Source organism: Equus przewalskii, chromosome 30 (assembly GCF_037783145.1).
Source record: "Equus przewalskii isolate Varuska chromosome 30, EquPr2, whole genome shotgun sequence".
In the NCBI taxonomy this organism is placed as follows: domain Eukaryota; kingdom Metazoa; phylum Chordata; class Mammalia; order Perissodactyla; family Equidae; genus Equus; species Equus przewalskii.
In genome coordinates this window covers 5,503,916-5,523,479 of record NC_091860.1, presented here as the reverse complement: position 1 = coordinate 5,523,479, position 19,564 = coordinate 5,503,916, and the positions used below count along the sequence as shown (strand labels likewise).

General features: G+C 43.9%; 1 long non-coding RNA gene across 1 annotated transcript; it reads right to left on the bottom strand.

Moving 5' to 3' along the window:
• Window positions 1-844: 844 nt before the first annotated feature.
• On the bottom strand, window positions 845-18,982 carry LOC139080505 (uncharacterized). The gene is made up of 4 exons (XR_011535062.1): window positions 15,696-18,982; window positions 14,141-14,242; window positions 11,740-13,019; window positions 845-1,014 (listed from the first exon to the last, which is right to left on the bottom strand). It is a non-coding gene; the product is annotated as an uncharacterized lncRNA (long non-coding RNA).
• Window positions 18,983-19,564: the final 582 nt, after the last annotated feature.

Genomic DNA, 19,564 nt, shown 5'->3' with positions numbered 1-19,564 from the left:
TTTGGAAATAGGTAGTGATGACTATTGTACAACATTGTGAATGTAATTAATGCCACTGAACTGTACACCTAGAAAGTGTTAAAATGGTAAATTTATGTTATGTATATTTTGCCACAATAAAAAATCCCAAAAAAGCAAGGTAATAGCTGAGCATCAGAAATGAATTTGCTCACATCAGATCATTCATGTATAAAAAAGATCTGGCAGAGTATTTTATGTGAAAATATTTGTCTAAAATGATTGCAGTCTCTGGAATAAGAATTCTGTAGAGCTCACTTCACATTAAACACATTTATACTTAAAAGTCTTGCAGGTTAATTACTAAGCCAGTGAAAATTGATACTAACCTGGTACACATTTGCCAGCCTTCCCTCCACTTGTCAGCCATCCACTGTGGGTTAATTCAATGGCAGTGAACACGCAGGTTTTGGGAGATGGTGTGGGCTGTGTTTACCACTGTTGTCTTTTAAAAAGGAAAAACTCCCTTGGTGGTGATTTGCTTGGGCTAATTTTTTTCAGACCCTGAGATCCCCAAGGTCTGCATAATATGCCTCCTTAGCTATTGTATAGGCTCTGACAGCCAGCTGGAGGTGAGGAGCCACCAGGCAACGCCCTGGAGGTTTCATCCAGAGCATAAAAGCATTGATAAGGAAGGGTCATTAAGACAGCAGGAGGGCGTGTGCTCCCTGAGCGCTGTGACTCATCTCTCTAACTGTCTTTGCCATCCCTGCCTGCCTCTGCCCTGGGCTCCCATTACCCTCTCGGTTGATTTCTCCAGGATGCATTCAGAGCCTGCCTCAAGAAGGGTAAGTCATGCCTGATACTGCAACAAACTCCAGAGTGGTTTAGCACAATAAGAGTTTTATTTTTCATTCAAGCAGAATCTGATGTGGCTGTTCCTACCAGGAGGGCGGCTTGCCAGTCTGTGCAGTCATTCAGGGATCAGAGCTCCTTCCATTTCACAGTTCCATCACCTCTCTGGCTCTGGTTGTCTGCTGGATCCTATGCACATGCCTGTAGACAGAGGAGAGGGATAGTAAAGATGGCCCAGGTGGTTTTTACGGGCCAGGCCTGGACGTGATGCTTGTCACTTCTGCCTACATTCCCTTGGCCAGAACTCAGTCACGTGGCCCCACCTAGCTGCAAAGGAGCCTGGGAAATAGGTTTTGGTGATACGTAACAGTGTGTCTGCCACAGGGATTTTATAAGCCACACGATCAAAGGCCTTTTCCCATCGCCTATTTTATTTTGTCTTCACTCCACCATGAGACAAGAAGAATCTTGCCTTCCAAGGGGAGGAAAGGGAAACACAGAAGCCTTGAACACAGGTCCCAGCCTGGACAAAGCAGCCTAGCCTCTTGACTGCACCCGGGAGCCAGCCCTCCCACCTTCCTGGCTTGGGCACGGGCACCTTCTCTCGTGACCTGCTCTGAGCTCCAGGGTGGATGAGGAGAGCCTCTTCTCAGAGGGAGGCAGGCCTGGAACATCTGGGATCCAGATGCTGCCGGCTTCCCTGGCGGCTCCGAGTGCAGTGGAGGCATGGGTCTTAAGCCCTAAAGCCCTGGGAGGCCTGCTTCCTGTCTCTGAGAGAGCTGCTCTCCCCTCTGCCTCTCTTTGAGGGCTGAAATCAGTGGAGCCAGCCTTCTTTGACAGCTGACAGGGTATTCTCAGCGGAGGACAGTTGATTTTGGAACAATTCCTGCTGTCAGTCCTGTAAAGCCCGTCTCCTGACCTCGAGGGCACGAGGACAAACCCATCTGCTTTCTCAGTTAGTCATCGGAGGGGCTCAGTTGTAGAAAGTTTGCCTAAAGTCAAGCTGAGATGGTGCACAGGAAAGGATGCACTTATTCGCCTGGTCACGCCCTCTCTGCCCTCTTCTTGTGACTTTGCTCACAGGCCAGGCAATGCATGTTGCCAGGATATCAAGGCACAGTCAGCAGGAAATGTCTCTTGCCTGCAATCTGCGCAGATCTCCAGCCATTCATCTCTCTTGACGTTTTGTTTCTCACGAAAGCGATCCTAGAGATGAGGTTTGCCTCTGCTATGTGGTCTGTCAGCCCGTAAGATGAACAGCAGTAGGAAGAGTTGAGGAGATTCACAAGCGGTCAACTCATAATGGGTTTTTAGGGGAAACGAAAGTGCATTGTGTGCGACTCTAATTTCCAAGGTTGAGACCAAGAACTCCCACACCTTTGAACTTTCTCCCCAAAGCATCCTTTAGTCACACAGAGCCCTGGGGTGAATGGATTGTGTACTGACCCAGGTGGGACCTCTATGTTCATATATAGCTCTATTACTAAAGATGCTTTACAAATAACTGTAAAAAAAGGTAAATATTTGTTATACTAACACAGTATATAAGAGCAAGACGTCTCAAAAATACGCTTGCTTTAAGATTAGGGAATACAGCCCTCGGGCGTTCAGATGAGAGGGCTAAGAAGACCTGTGTTCTGGCTTTTTGTTTTACTGTTTCTAAACATTTGCTTGTTCAGGTTTGCTTCCTCTGCACCACAATGGAGAAGGAAGGGCTGTGCTTTTGGGGGATGCTTTCAGATGCAAGGAATAGCATACCTGAGCAAAAGTGGGGTTTACTTCCTCACATAGCCACACACCCTGGAGGGAGAGCAGTGCCAAGCTTGGCTAATTCAGTGCACGAAGACATGATATTTCCACTCTGCAGTCCTCAGTCATGCACCCTCATCACCACAAGATGGATGCTGCAGCTCCAGACATTACATCCTCATGCAACTATGGCCAAAGACTGTAATGTCTTTCCTCTTCTTATCAGAGAGAAATACCTTTCTTAGACTCCTCCAACTGACTTTCACTTGTATCTCATTGGCCTAAAGGGAGTCAACTCTCATCCTTAATATAATCACTGGCAAAGGGGAATAGGATTATCATAATTGGTTTAGACCAGCGGTTCTCAAACTTCAGCATGAATTAGAATCTCCTGGGGGCCTTGTTAAAACACAGATTACTGTGTTCCACCACCAGAGTTTCTGATTTAATATTTCGGGGATGAGGCCTAATAATGTGCATTTCTCATCAGTTGCCAGAGCTTTGTACTGCTGTTGGACTGGGACTCGCTTTGAGGACCACTGGTTTAGCTAGCTCTTGACTCACTTTCTGCAGCTGAATAAAGGTCACCTTCCCCGAATGCAGAGTGGGCATGGGAGTCACTGGGGGAAATCTCAGGACACAGTCAGCAGAAGAAAGCTTGTTAGGGGGCACTGGCCCTGTCCACCACATGTCATCCTGTGTTTTCCCCTCTGTTTTCTGAGTACATACCTTGACTCTCCCGGCCTTCTTTTTTTTTAAGGACCATTTCAAATTAGACGGTTTTACTGAAATATTTTTATTAATTTGATGCCTATAGCAGATCTTTTCCCACTGAGACTAACATAAATTCTAGGTGCATCAGTGTGTACTGCTTAAATTATGTAGGGCTTAAATGATTTCTTTCAACATCTATCACCTTTTGCCCTTCGCTGTGAAACGTTATCAGTCCTCGTGTTTGCTCAGGCATGCAGGTTTATTTGATCCATCATAAGTTCCTCACAATCCTCCTTAGCTCTTACCAACCTAAACGCTTGTGTCATCAGCCAGTTTCTCCGCACTGCCGTTCACTTCATCCGCCAGGTCATTAACAGGAATATTGAGCGAAATCACTGGAACCGCCAGTGAGAACGTCAGGCATTAGCAGCATCTGAAACAACTCACCAGGGGTGGGCACAGCCTCAGAGCAGTGCAGCACTTTCTCGTGTTAAGAAAAACATCCAAAACATCCGTATTTGATTCCATTCTTTCCCATGCAGAGTTTGCAGTAGATATAGATAAAATTATATATAAAGAAACTTATCCTTTCAAAACATCGTTGCAAATGGCTCACCGTGGGAAAATTTGGAGACAACAAATTTGGAGATTCGTTTTCAGAGACACTCTTCAATCCCATGCCCAATTTGATACTTGGTATCAAATTCCACCATTAGAAAGTCACTCTTTGGAGTAAATCTCTTTTAAAATAAGTGTCTCCTAAAAGGTGAAGAGAGTTAGCCCTCGTCGTGTGTGTCAACCTGAGTGTGATCCACTGAGCAACCCTCGCTCCTCCCAACTGGGATCTACACACTGAGGGCAGCGAGGACGGAAGCAAGGAATGGATTCACTCGGACATTCAGAGAAGGAAACTCCCTGGGAGGGAATTCCCAGAGGGCCCTGTGTCACTGAGGTGGGGGGGCAGTGGGAAGTGGGTGGGACAATAGCAGGAAAAAGGCCCAGAAGGTAGCAGTGGGAACAGAAGAAGTGGGAACACAGGAGAGAAAAATCACGTCTTGGATCAAATCTCAAAGTTTGGTCCAGGACAGCCCTGTTTAGTAACCTAATGTGCATCTTAACAAAGGTTCTTGAGACTTTCTCATTATTAGCTTTCCTCCAGGGGAGGAGTGTTAATACCCAAACTGTAGAACCTGCCTTTTTTTCCTTACTTTATAGTCACAACATGCTGATGGGAACAATGTCTGTTTTTAAGGCCTCATCCTGGTCCTTATCGCCACCAAGCTCTCAGAAGCTCACAGGGCAGGAGTTCGAGGTGAAGAAACTGAGGTGTCAAGACTTTTAGGTACTCACCAAAAGCCATGTGGTTGATGGCGGAGATATTCTGATAGATATACAATAGTATCTCATTGTAGTTTTTTTGTTATGTTTTTTTCCTTCTTCACCCCAAACCCCCCCAGTCCCTAGCTATGTATTCTTGTTGTGGGTCCTTCCAGTTCTGCGGTGTGGGACGCTGCCTCAGAATATGTGGATCCAGGCCTGCGACACCCTGGGCTGCTGAAGTGGAGCCCCAAAACAACCAGTGGGCCACAGGACGGCCCCTCTTTGTACTTTTAATGTGCTTTCCCTAGTGAATAATGATATTGAGTATCTTTTCATGTGTTTATTTATCTGTATATCATCTTTGGTGAACTGTATGTTCAAATCTTTTGCTCATTTAAGACAAACGGAGTTATTTTCTTGTTACTGAGTTTTGCGAGTTATGAACACATGAAGGGCACCAGTTCTTTATTAGATATGTGATTTGTAAACACTTCCTCCTACTCTGTGGCTTGTCTTTTCAGGTTTTTAACAGTGTCCTTTGCAGAGCAGCTCTTAATTTTGATGGAGTCCAATTCACCAATTTTGTATGTGTGTATGTGTTGTTCTTTTGATGTTGAATGTAAGAAATCTTTGCCTATTCTGAAGCCACAAAGATTTTCTCCTATGTTTTCTTCTAGAAATTTGATAATTTTCGTTTTTACATTTAGATCTCCAATTCATTTTGACTTAATTTTTATACACAGTGCAAGGATTGGACCAGAGTTGATTCTTTTGCATAAGGATATCCAATTGTTCCATGTCCATTAGTTGAAAACATTATACTTTCTTCTCTGAATTATCTTTACATTTGTGTAAAAAATAAATTGACTATATAGGAATGAGTCTATGTCTGGACTCTCCATTTTCTTGTATTGATTTTATTGTCTATCTTGACACCAATATCATACTCTCTTAATTACTCTATTCTGTTCCATTGATCTATTTATCTATCTTGACACCAATACCACAGTATCTTAATTACTACAGTTTTATAATAAATATCGAAGTAAGGTAACTATTTTTGTCCCTATTTTTCAAGTTGTTTTGGTTTCCTAGGTCCTTTACGTCCCCTTTGAATTTTAGAATCAGCTTGTCAATTTCTACAAAAAGGATCTTGATTGGGAATGTATTTTTTTCTACAGACTAATTTGGGGTAAATTTGACATGTTAACTGTATTGAGTTTTCTGACCCATGAAACTGGCAAATCACTCCATTTGTTTAGGTTCTTCATTTCTCTCAGCCATGTTTTGTAGTTTTAAGCACAGATCCTATACATGGTTTGCCAGATTTATCTCTAGGTACTTCGCATTTCCTATGCTATTGTAATGGAATTTTTAAAAATTTCAATAGCCAATTGCTCATTGGTAGAACATAGAAATAACAGATTTTTGTATATTGCTCTTGTATCCTGCAATCTTCCTAAAGCACTTATTAGTCCTCATGGCTTTTTTGTAGATTCTGTAAGATTTTCTACGTGGACAATAATGTCATCAATGCACAGAAAAGGTCTTACTTCTTTTCTGGTCTGGATGCCTTTTCTTTCTTTCTGTTGCCTATTGATCTGGTTAGAACCTCCAGGACGATATAAACAGAAGGGGTGAGTGAGCATACTCGTCTTGTTCCTAATCTTCGGGGTAAAGTATTCCGTCCTTCACCGTAAGTGTGAGGTTAGCCATACAATTTTCATTGATAAGCTTTATCAAGTTGAGGGAATTCCCTCCATCCCTAGTTTGCTGAGCCTGGGAGCTCCAGTTCCCCACATGGGAGGCCACTTGGAGGTGTCCCACTGCTCACAGATGCTGTTTGTTTTCAGTCTTCCTACTCACTGTGTTTCATTTCGTTTAGTACTATTGCTCTGTCTTCAAGTCCACTAATCTTTTCCTCTGCAACATCTAATCTGTTTTAATCCCATCCTGTGTATTTTTCACCTCAGAATTTGTAGTTTTCATAGGATTTCAGTTTTTATCTTATATTTTCCATGTCTCTACTCATTATGCATGCTCTTTCCTCCAATTTGTTGAACATGTTGAATACAGATAGAATAATTGTTTAAATGCTCTTGTCTACTAATTCTATCATCTATGTCATTTGTGTGTCAGTTTCAACTGATTAACTTCTCCCTCTGATTATGGGTCAAAATTCCCTGTTTCTTTGTGTGCCTGGTAACCTAGATTGGACACTGGACATTGTGAGTTTTGCCTTGTTGGTGCTACATATTTGCATATTGCCAGAAGGATTCTTGAACTCTGTTCTGGAGCACAGTTAAACTACTTGGAAGCAGTTCAATCCTTTCAGATTTGCTTTTTAGATTCGTTAAGCAGAGCCGCAGAGAACGCAGTCTAGGTCTGATTTGGTTGCACCACCTAGGCAAACACTTCCTGGCGCTCCCCCGGTGCTCCATGAATTATGATTTCATGCTCTGGCCCTGTGTAGCCACTGAAAAGTGTTCACTTCCATCCTCTTGGGTGTTTCTCTCCCCGGCCTCGAGCATTCCCTCACACAGGCATGTGGATAGGTTGCCCGCTGAAGCCTCACGGGAGACCCCGTGCATACTTCTGGAGTTCTTTCTCCGTGCAGCTCCCTCCTCTCCTGCCCGCTCTAGCTGCCTTGGCCTCCCCAGACGCTCTGTTTCCTCCACTCAGGGCGACCACCAGGATCCGCCTGGGTCTCCCTCCTGGCTGCTGCTGGGACACGCTCCTGGAGGGCTGGAGCAATCATGGCGCTCCCTGGTCTGTTTCTCGTCTCCCAGGGGTCACTCTCCTTTCCTGACTGATGCCCAGTGCCTTTACAACCCTTGTTTCACATACGCTGTCTCTGTTTTCAGTGATTTCAGGCAGGAGGACCAATCTGGTCCTTGTGGCTCCATCTCGGCTGCCCTGTTTTTAAAACCTTTGCCTTGAATGGAAACTTGCCAGGTTCAGGTGCTCTCCTTCAGGCCTTCTTCTCTGTCTAATTTAGCAACTAATCTAAGAAAGCAGCCGGAATTTGCTAGGAAGAGCAGCAATGTTGCGCTTACAGAGGCTAAAGTTTGATGTCACTTTGTTCTCACAGTTTGACCCTGAGCAAGTTACTTACTCTCCGAGTCTCAGTTTCTTCATTTATCGCTGGGGGCAAGCATAGCACTGTGAGGGTTAATTTTAAGTGAAAACCTGGCTAGGCTGTGGTGCTCGGTTGTCTGGTCAAACGTTAGTCTAGATGTTGCTGTGAAGATATTTTGTGAAATGAGTAACATTTACAATGAGTTGACTTTAAAGGGAGATGCCCCTTGATAACTGGGTGGGCCTCACCCAATCATTTGAAGCAAAAACTGAGGTTTCTGGAGAAGAAGGAATTCTGCCCAAGACTCTAACGTAGAAATCCTGCCTGAGCTTCTCTCCTGCCAGCCCGCCCTACGGATTTGGGACTCGAGACTGCAACTTCAACTCTTGCCTGTGTTTCCAGCCTGCCAGCCTGCCCGCCTGCCCTGTAAATTTTGAACTTGCCAGTCTCCACAATCACCTGGGTCAATTCCTTAAATAAACCTCTCGAAGCAGGACAATTGTTATGATCAGTTCTTTTGTTCTCTTTCGTCTGTTTCCCGTACTCCCCTACCAGGTACTTATTTTAAAAATCAATGTTGCAAGCAGCTTAGGTGTGCGGGATTTCATTTTGTCACTTACAGAAGGTAGTCTTCCATAGCAGCAGTGTACAAGGCAATCTTTTAAATGAAGCCAATTGTGTCTTGTAGTATATCAACTTACATATTAAACAAATGCGGACCTGCAGGGTCAGCAGTGGAGGCTGCGGGGCAAGTGATAGACATTGTTTTCCCACAACTTCAAGTTTTCACACTTATTTCTGTCTAGGGCTGCCCTGAAATTGTCCTCGCCTCCACCTCCTCCCTTCACAGAAGCTTCCACTGGGGCCAGTGAAAAACCCGGGGCTCAGAGCCAGGGAACTGAAGCGGGGCACCCAAAGCAGTGGCAGGGTGAGGCTGGACAGACAATGAAGGAAAGATCAAAGCCCACATTTTTGTGCTGAAAAATCCAGGGCAATCGATACACATCAGCCTGACTTACACTCAGCAACACGGGGTAAATAGCTCTGACTTTCCATTCTGGGCCCTAGAGAATTAAGAGCGCTAAGAGAGGAATCTTTTAAACTAGGAGAACATCCTTTTGCTAAAAATATTTGAATTTTTCATCTTCTTACAATATTATTTACACGATCACCATGACATTAAAACCTGGTATTTCTGGCAATGTGTCTTCACTATTAAGCATCTATACAGAGATCATGAAGTGAGACTTTATGCAGAAAATCTGTGTGGACCTTTGCTCTATCAGTCTACTTGCTCAAGTAGATGTATGTATTAATTCAGTTATAGAAATAGTGACTTAAATAATGGATGAGGTCTTACCACTTTCTGTAGACAAAGAGATTTATGCAACAGGAGAAAAGACAATTGTTTTCATTCTAGTAAACATGTATAATTTATAGCAAAGGGAAATAAGTGAAGAATAATGATGGGAAAATATTAGATATTTTAATTTATCCAGTATTCTTTTTCTTTTTGCAGTGGGTTTAGGAAATTAAAACGTGTAAGCCAAAGAAGGTGAAGTTTTAAGTCCTATGATATTCTGACGTGACTATTTTAGTCACATAAAAATGTAAATTCCTTGCTTTGGAAAGAGACAGGACAATGGGAATAAGAAAAGAGGCACTCTTTAACCCAAGGATGAATCTTAAAATGATGCTTGATTTACTCATTTAACCTCCATGATTTGATTCATGCTATGAAACTGGCACAAATAAACACTAAATGAGGCATTTTAGAATAAATTTAAGATTGAAAGCTTTGGTGGAGCGGGAACTATACTATATATCATTTGGGAAATCCCATTTCTCTGAAAATTTTGACTTTCTTTATGCTTTTATTGGCTTTTTCTTGCCAGTTTTTAGTCTCCATAGTCGAGTCATTATGACTGTTAAAAAGAAAGCCAGAATTCATGCAAAAACATATGAAAGGAGACTAGATTAATTTTGAAATTATAGACACTCCAGGAAACTATAAAGTTAACACACCTGCTATAAAACATACTTGGACCACTTTCACATTTAATAAAAAATATACTCCGCCGAGTATTAACACTAAACAACATCACCCAGAAATCCATTAATCGTTTTGCAGCTTATTGGAAGACTGGAATCCCACTATTCCCACCATAGCAGAGCGCTATATGAAAACGCCTTCACAGCCCCACAAGGAGCCCTGAAGTCATGCCAGATTACATTTTCCCCCCAATCAGCGGAATCTACCGTTAAACGAAAATAGAAAAATTTCAAGCATATCCACAGAGACATTACAAACTACTTAGACATTAAATTATCTAATCTAAGATGGGTCTATGACCAGAATGGGAAGATTCTCGAAAGAGGATGAAATATTTATTTAAAGGGCCAATGCATCATGGGACGCATAGTGGGTTTGTAACACGTTCAGTAAATCACTATGTTCTCACTTCAGGGAGTCCGAACTGCAATTTCCTCTTAACTGAATTTTGGTTGTTCAATAAAACCAGATATTACACTATACTAAGAAATAACCTAATAAATAGTGATACAGACTTTGGTTGTTTCCCCTCCTTCCTGCGAAACTTCTCTGGAATTTCCTGCTTCTCTTTCATGTAAGACATTTCTGTTTTCCATCGTTTTTCTAAGGCTGATTAGTTTGTATCATTTCTGAAAATGTATTTTTCTTTAAAAATATCAGATTAAAAAATTCTCGGCCTTACATCGTCTCATAAAGATTATGCTCTGATTAAAACCAGACCCAGATTGTAGGCCTGCTTTCATTTTTTTCCAAAACACAAACAAGAGAAATTTCAATAAAAACATTCCAGTTCCCACCAGAGACGCTGGTGATGGTAATCCAGGTCTTACCCTATCTGCAAATATGCATCCTGCACGCAGGGCCTGCGTGGAAGTATTTTAAAAGCTTAACCTAAGATTTTCATATTAAGAATGGAATGTAGTATCTTTTGATTCCTTAAAACCCTAATTTTGAAGAAAGGCACCCTTTAAAACAACTTGGGTAATGACCTGGGACTGCTAACAGGTATCCTGTTAAATAATGGGTTCACCTGCTGCTTTTTCTCAGTCCTTTTTAAAAGTGGGGAGACAGCACGCAAAGACACATGAGAAAGAATGTGCGTTGTTGATTGCATTGTTGATTGCAAACAACTATACCGTTTATAACGGCCAACGATTGCACGCAGCCTGCCTGCCCATCCTGACGGACTGATATGTAAGTCGAAGTGTGGGAGGCGTGCTGGAGGAGGGGTTTAGAGCAGAAGCTCCGGAGACGAGCTGCCTGGTTACAGATTCTGGTGCCACTACTCACTAGTCATGTGACCTTGAGCAATTTACTGAAACCTTAGTTTTCTCATCTGTAAAATAGGGATAATAAGGGGCCGTCCTAGTGGCATAGTGGTTAAGTTTGAGCCCTCCGCTTCCATGGCCCAGGGTTTGTTGTTTTGGATCCTGGGGACGGACCTACACACCACTCACCAAACCATTCTGTGGTGGCCTCCCACATACAAAATAGGGGAAGGTTGGCACAGATGTTAGCTCAAGGCCAATCTTCCTCACCAAAAAAATAAATAAATAAATAGGGACAATAATAATGGCTAATGCTTAAAGTTGAAGTGAAGTGTGAGATAACAGTTGCTGGTATCCCTAGTCCCTGGCACACAAGAGGCGCTCCATACACAAGTGTGGAATGAACATAAAGCGGTGGCAAGGGGGCCCAGCAGATAGCTGGCGTTCAGACTGTAGCTATTATTGTGGTACCTCCACACCATGGAATAGTAGGCGGTAATTTAAAAACTTTATGTATCAATATGTAAAAATAAATAAAAATTTCAAAATAGAATATAAATTTTAAAGTATAAGGTGCTACAATTTTTGCAAGAAAAATGTCCCAAATGTACAGAAAAGTACACACATATTTTTATATATTTACATTCACACCCACCAGACCATCTCTGGAAGCATCCACAGACACCCACAGGCTTACTTTCCTTTGCAGCCTCTTTTGCACTGTTTGACGTTTGGCCACTTACCTACATGGCAGGTTGATTTTCTGGAAGCAGCTTCTGCGCAGAGCCGGTGTGAGGGGCGATTATGAAGGAGTTCTCTTGGAGAGGAAGGGGAGGGAAGCAGGACTGGGCGGAAGGAGCAGTTGATCTGTGATGGATTCCCAGCAAAGCCTCAGTCCGCCCTGTGGGGAGCTCTGAAGCTGCGACGGCCCCTCGGAGTGGTCCCAAGATGGGGCAAGGGTCTTCATACCCCCAACTGATCAGTCCCTGGATGCTGGCTGTCCCTGGAAGCAGGCGACCTTGGGTGAGGTGGTTTTCTTCTGCCGAGGCAATCTCCAGAGAGGGTCAATGGTAAGGGCCTTCTTCCAGCACATTCCCAGCAGCTGGGAGATAAGCCCCCCTTCTTGAAGGATACAAGACAGTATCCACTACATTACCTGTTCTTTCAATAAATGAATGCCATAGCTATCAAGGATTTAATTTCCAGTCTCAGTAGTGAAAACAGAGGGGCAGCCCAATCATGGGGATTAGGCAGCCTTTCTGATGCCAGAAGGGGTGCCACCGGGCTATCCTGCCCCCAGCCCCCAGGTTTTGTCCTACACCACCTGACAAAATTTAACAATTTGTTGAGGAATGGTTTAAGCAGTGTTTCCTGGAGAAACTTATTTGTGTATACAACTGCCTTAATAGATGACTCAATAATTGTGTATTACCTATCAATAATTCACGTGAAACGGCCAGTAGTGAACAAGACATCGAAACTGTCCAGTTTTCCTACTTTAGACCTTATTAATGTTAGTGAGAGTTTAGATTAAATTCTCCGGACAAGCAGAGGAGCATGAATGTAGTACAGAGCAGTGTTTCACAAACGGCATGCTGCACTCTGGGCTATGAAAGACCTCCACTGGCCCTCTCTTTAGAGCAAAGACACTTGCTATGGAAAGGAAATTTGAGAATTTTTACATATACATATTTTTGCCTTTAAAAAAGGAGAAACAAGGAAGAAAGAAAGTTTCCCTAATGTTTGCTAAACATAAGGAGGTTGGCTCCTCATTCAGTCCACGAGATTGAAATGAAATGGCCTCATTTCAAGTGCAGCAGAAGAGTGAGCCCTGATTCCACAACACTGAGGAGAGTGACAAAGACATCTTTGCTTTTAGCCTCTTGTAACATTTTTCAGTTAACTCGTTCTTGGTGAACTGGAGTGCCAAATTTTATTTAGTTTTAACTAAACAAACTTCACAAAATTATTATGTGGCATTGACTATTGACTATTTTGGTAACATGGTATCCCGGATTTGATCCTGGAACAGAAAAAAAAACAACAGTGGAAGAACTGGAGAAATTCAAATGAAGTCTGTAGTTAGTAAGACTTTACTAATGTTAATGTTAGTTTCTTGTTTTTGATAAGTATGCTCTGGTTATACGAGATGTTAACCTTAAGGGAAGCTGCATGAAGGGAGTATGGGAATTCTTTGATCTATCTTAGCAATCCTCCCATAAACCTAAAATTCTCTCAAATTAAAAAGTTCTCGGGGGCCAGCCCCGTGGCCTAGTGGTTAAGCTCAGGACACTCTGCTTCAGTGGCCTGGATTCAGTCCTGGGCACAGACCTACACCACTTGTCTCTTAGCAGACATGCTGTGACGGTGACCCACATACAAAATAGAGGAAGATTGGCAACAGATGTTAGCTCAGGGACAATCTTCCTCACCCAAAAAAAAGAAATCTATTTGAAATATAGATTTTTACATCCATTATTGCCAGCACTGAACACTGACCTGAGTGTATAGTGTTCCTCTGCAATATAAGAGGATGATAGAACAGAATTACCATGATTAGCAAGCTACAGGAAATGAAGAATTCAGAATAAAAAAAGCAAGCCTCTGGTTCTGTTTGAAGCCTAAAGTTGCATGATTCTCAATCTAGGATTTTAAAACAATTTACTAAATTTTTTTACATAGTTAGAAACCACTTTTGAGATTTCTCATCTAATAGCAAATACACCATCGGAAAAACTGCAGTAGACAAATAACTTACATAGGCAACGGCAAAAAGTTAAAATGCTGTCTTTAGTTAGAAAACCCTTTAGAAGACACAAAGCACAAAGTGTAGTAAAAGTTACAAACTATGGGATGATCGCTAAATGAATTTGTCTGAATGAATGAAAGTTGAGATGCTTCTAACGTGACTCCATAGTTGAGATTCGATTTCAATAATGAAATACATGAGGAAACGCTTTGATATGGCCTGCCAAAGAAAAGATGTTTCAGAAAAAGATGCATACTCAAAGAGAAGGGACTCTTTATGAAAAAATGGAGATGGGCTGGTATTCCATCTCCAAGAGTATAACCACTCTTGGAGTGGTGGCTTGGACAGAATTAAAGAAGAAAAGACACCGAGGAAAACGTCCAGACCTGTCCTACCTGTGACATTCACTGACTGCATCAGTCACAAGGTCGTCGTTGAAACAAAAAATCTGAACCAGAAATCCACGAAATGTTACAGGATGTCACCAATGTGATGACCTGAAAGAAAAATAGAAATAGAATCTTCATGACCGAGAAAATCTTTTGTGCCCTTAGAGGGTTTTAAGTTGTCTCATGGCAAAGCACGTAAAAGCATTATTAAATTTGAGATCGTCATTATTCTTGTACAAATACAAATGTTCCTAACATGCTGACTTTTTTGTGGTGACGAATGGCTGCCGTACAATCCAGCAGATATTTTCAAAAACAAAATATGCTTCATCTGTCCCTTTGAGATAAAGGTGAGGAGAAACTGATATTAAAATGAGAAGGTAACAACTTTTGAAAGAAATCCATGCTATGGAAACAGCATTCTGAAAATGGACGTTCAGAAATGTTTCTAATTTATGTGGTTTCTGTTGCTAGAAACAAATGTAAAAACTCCTATTTGCCCACGTAGAAATCCTAGAAGCAGAATTTTGTAACCTGCCCCCAGTTTTTCCAAATGAAGGATTTTATCACGTTTTGAATATGTTTGCTAAAAATATAAAAAATGCCACACCTTCTGATTAATTTGCAACAACAATTTGACATTCAGAAAAATGGAAACTTACTAGCCCATAAGAAACTTGGGATAATTAGTGGATGGAATTAAAAAATCAGCATCAATTTAGTAAGTGCCCTAAAAAAAGGCACTTCTTCCACTTGATTCTATATATCTTTGTGAAGCATATTTTCACTTATTGTAAGTAACAAAATATAATGAACTCAAAACCAGCATCACAAATTGTTTTTGATCTTGCTGTATCGCAAAGCATTAAACCAAGATTTTCACCAAATTTTAAAAATATTATTTCAACTTCTTTCCCTTAAAAAGCATCTATTTTTAATGTTTCTAATTGTTCATAATATGTTAATATTAAAGCACAATACAGTATATAAATAAACACAGATATTCAAATTAAATATTTTAAAAGTGCATGTATTGAAGGCACACGCTCAGAAGGTTTCTTGATAGGGACACGTGATATACAGTCTTATATGGAGGACAGCTAATCTGAAACAGCAAACAAAATGTGTTGGTTTAGTTCTCTACAAAATCTATCAGAGAAAAACAATGTTCCCCACAATACACATAGCATACCAATCCTCTCGTCCATTGATCCCCCTGTGCCAAGCAAACAGAATGGAAAGCTGATTACATGAGCATTTTCATAATTGTTCAGCAATGTCATTCATTTGCCTTTGGATGTCACATTCGTGGAGCACAGCCCCAGAGGTTCTCATTCAGCAGGAAAACTAGGGTAGGCCCAAGAATCTGGACCATTAACAAGTACCATAAACTCTTAAGAAGTAATTCCTCATTTGGAAGATAAAGAGAGTAAGTTCTAGAGAACTGAAGTGACTTGGCCAATGGTACATGGTAACTCTCTAACCAGGGGCAGAACTAGGACCTCCCTCGACCCATCCTTTCCCTATCCAGGGGGACTCTTTGGGTCTGTCTTGCTCCTACCGTGAAAATCTGGTGCCTGACCAGTTTGATATTAGCAGATTGGAGGAAAGCAATTGATTCAAAGCTTCAGCTCGAAATCACTCTTCACTTGCAAAATATCCTTTGAATTTTCTGGTGAGACCAACGGTCACATTGCTTTATACAGCTAAAAACAAAAGATTATTGTTGGGCTTGTTAGTGTCGCCATGTTGCTAGGAGAGCCTCGCAATGGAATTTACCAGGCAACACTAGCTTCGTTTCTCCACTTCAGCCCTGCCGTGTGCCAAGGACGCTGCGTATGTGCAAGGGGAGAGAGAGGATGCATCCCAAGGCCAAAGCCAGAACACCAAGTGACGGGCGAGTTTTCCTCCCGGACTTTGTGGGAGAAGAATCGAAGACAAGCATGAAAGTCCCAAAATCACAATAGGGCTCTTACGATTTTAAGAATAAGCACATATGAAAATTTCAAATATTATTCTGTTTTTGCCTTTGTGGTACCCAAACCTGCTCATTTCTCCTTGACAACAGTTACAGCAAATAGCAGTAAAATGGGCCTGAAATCTACATGCACATATTTTGTTGGAAGTAGGCAATGACCTGGCCCCAAGTTTGATTTGCTGGCCTTGGGAACTCTCCACGCATAGTGATGCAAGGCTGGGACATTGGCCCCAACCCCTTGTTGACCACATCAGTAAATACAGATGAAAAGGGTGGCACAGGCTGCAGAGGAATGGACCAGTGCTCCGCAGGTGAGGTAAGTCACAAGGTGCTCAACTGGGTGCTGGCAGGAAGAACACAGATGCATCCCTCCTCAGCACCAGGATTCCAAACTCCACCCGCTTTCTTTCCTCTGTTATTTACATCCCAGAAAATATGCCTCCAAGTGTAATGTGTGCATATATATACACATGTATTTTCAGAGTGAGAGAAAACAGAGAGAATAAAAGGAGATGCAACTCACCAGCTAACATTTTTGAAATGTTTGACAACTGCCGTTGGGAAAGCAATATAGCTCTTGCTTAGAAAATATAACATATTTTAATTTAAAAATATCCCTGCTTTTTTGGGGGGAGGGGGAGGACTTGTTTTATAAACCCCCCAAAGCTGAGCATGGTTGTCATTTCTGGATCTTCCTGCCGAGCGCTAACATGAGGCCACTTCCCTGTGACCACAGGCTGGGGGCACAGCCATGTGCTCTGAATTCTGAGCACAAGGCCAGTCGAGGGGAAGGGCGTAGTGTTTGCAAGGCAGACCCTACCTTTGGGTAGAAATGGGGAAACAAAAAGCAGCCAGGAAGGATTCTGGGAGAGTCAGAATTATGGGGAAATCTTCCACTTCAGATGCTTGGTGGGCCCTCAGGACTCAGGCCCGCCCAGCGCCAGTGGTGAAGCACATCCCACAGCCCTGTGCCTGCTGGCCACCCCTCCTATAGATAGTGATGCTCTGGCTAACAAGCCGAGGGGGTGGAGGATGTCCCTGGCAGAACTTGGGCCCTACCTCTTCAGAATCTACTCATTGGGAGCATCTCCTGTCATTTACATTATTTTCACTCCATAGCTGTTATTGAGAATGGTAATATTTGCATGGTCGCTGGGACCACAGCTTGAGGCTGGAGGGGATGAGACAGATGGGGAGGGAGGCTCCAGCCCCCAGCCGGCTGCCCCAGGGCTGAGGGCATCAGTTTCTCAGTCCACCTCTTAACCCAATTGGCCCAGAGGTTGGGAAGCTCTGGTGCACGCCATAGGCCTCTCTCTATGTGGCGAATGAAAGCCTTTGTCCCGCAGTAACAGATTCGGAGGGATATGAGCACCTTCTGAGTGGCCCTGGAGTCCTGGTGCCAGGCTGTGTCCTGTGAAGGCAGCCCGTCATGGTTTCCTGTTGTGGGAAACCAAAGGCAGTGCTCGAACAGAAGAAGAATGGAGCCCTGTGGGGGCTCAGAAATCCCTGGCAGGTGCCCCAGGTGGAAGAGGGCCCCCCAAGTGCCTGTCTTGTGCCAGGGAGGAGGAAAGGGAAGTGCCCAGAGGCCCCAGCTGCTGAAGCAAGCATCTTTCCTCCTCTGCAAGGGGAGAGGGCCACAGGGGACGCCCTGTGCTGCCGCACCTGGATCTCAGAACTCAGGCTCAAGATGGAGTGGGTTGGAAGCTTCTGGAGTAGCTCCTGTGCCCAGGCCTCCCCGTGCCTCTCCTGAGGCCCTGCAGCGGCCTCCCGCTGGGAATCATGCCTCCAAGGAATCATGCACGAGGGAGGACGGCTGGCAGGCACGCACGCGACTGGATTTGGATCCGATAAGGCGACAGTGAAGAATATTGGCGGGCAATCTACAGAGGGAGGACCCACCAAAGACGCGGTGGGGAAGGTGGGCTCTCATTGCCTTGCACGTTGTTGGCAGGGAGGAAGTCATTTCCCTCACACACTGGGAGTAACTGCCCCCTCAACGACGACCGATGCAGTCAAGGGCGGTTCACGTCCCCGCTCAGAGAAGCCGGGAGCATGGTTTCCACTGAGGCTTGTTTTAGTAATTTCAAAGCGAGATGGCCGCCAGACTAAACAACAAAATTCTCTTCTTGTTTCCAGAGTTTTATCAATAGGAATCATGCTTTATTAGGCTATTTTTTTAATCTGTAGTCTTTAGTGACTCTTCAAATTCCATGCAGCTAAGTAGTCGTGACCAGCGTGTCACAGCCGGAGACAGACCACGGAGACTGGAAGACGGCGGTTTTCTGACAGAGTTCCCCAGAAACACCGTCTTTCCAGCTTAGCTCAGATGATTTTTCTCACCCCTAACTCTGTCCCCATCTTTTCTAACAAAAAACTCCAGTTACTTCAAGATTCCAAGACCAATAAAACCACAGCAGGGTCGGGCTGCAACTGAACAGGCATGGCCGCAAAGACCCAGAATCTCAGCACCGGAAACTCGGTCAGCAGATCCTAGAGCCCAGGAGGGGCAGAGAAGTAGGGAGCAGGCAGCGCCCGGGGGACTTGGCATCGCGCAGACTGCAGCCTGGGAAAGCAGGAGCGGAAGCCAGGAAGTGAGAAAGCAGAGCCGCAGAGATGGCAGGCGCAGAGCCAGGAACAAGCAGAGATGCCGGGAAGGCCTGCGGCGCCCGTGGGCGAACGGAGCACGGAGCACGACCCGGAGCCTGTGCTCTCACAGGCCTTCCTCCGTGGCTAACCCAGTCCCCGCCGGGAGGCTGGGCCCAGCCGGAGCACAGCAGCACCAACGCTGTGCAGCCGGGAGGCGGCGGCGGCCAGCGGCAGCCTCACTGCCTCCTTTTGCTTTCAATGCACGGAGTCCTTCCGCGGCTCCCGTTAGCATCCTCGTTCTCCTTTGACTGTAGTGACTGAGGCCTCTATCACAACAGACCCAAAACCCCTAAGAGGCAGGGGATAAAGATGGAGAAGAAGGGATGTAAAATTTAGCTCCTGTGGGTAAGGAAGTATTTCTTCATATGGTGACAGGAAGCTAGCAGTGGGACAGAGTGGTGGACTCTGGGAGAAATGGAAAAAACTATTATATTTAGAGCAGGGAAGTCCGAATGATGATTTTTGTAAGGTGTGCTGGGATAAAGGTGTGCTTGCAGCTGGAGGTAACTGGTGTTTGATGTCAGCCCAGCAGGACTCACCTGGAGGCCCCAGCGCTAAGTAGGGGGCTGAGGGGGGCCAAGATCTCCTCACCCCTTCCAGGGGTGAGGAGCTCAAATTGGGAAAACTAGGAAGAAAGAAAGAGAAACGAAGCATGACATGATTGCGTTTGGATCAATCCACAGAACTCCATCCTACCCCATGCTGGACGCCAAGCTCCATCCCAAATCTGAAGACACCTCTAGGCGTAGGCAGTGGTTCCTGCCCTCACGGAGCTCTGAGTGGTAGAGGGGAAAATGGAGACAGAA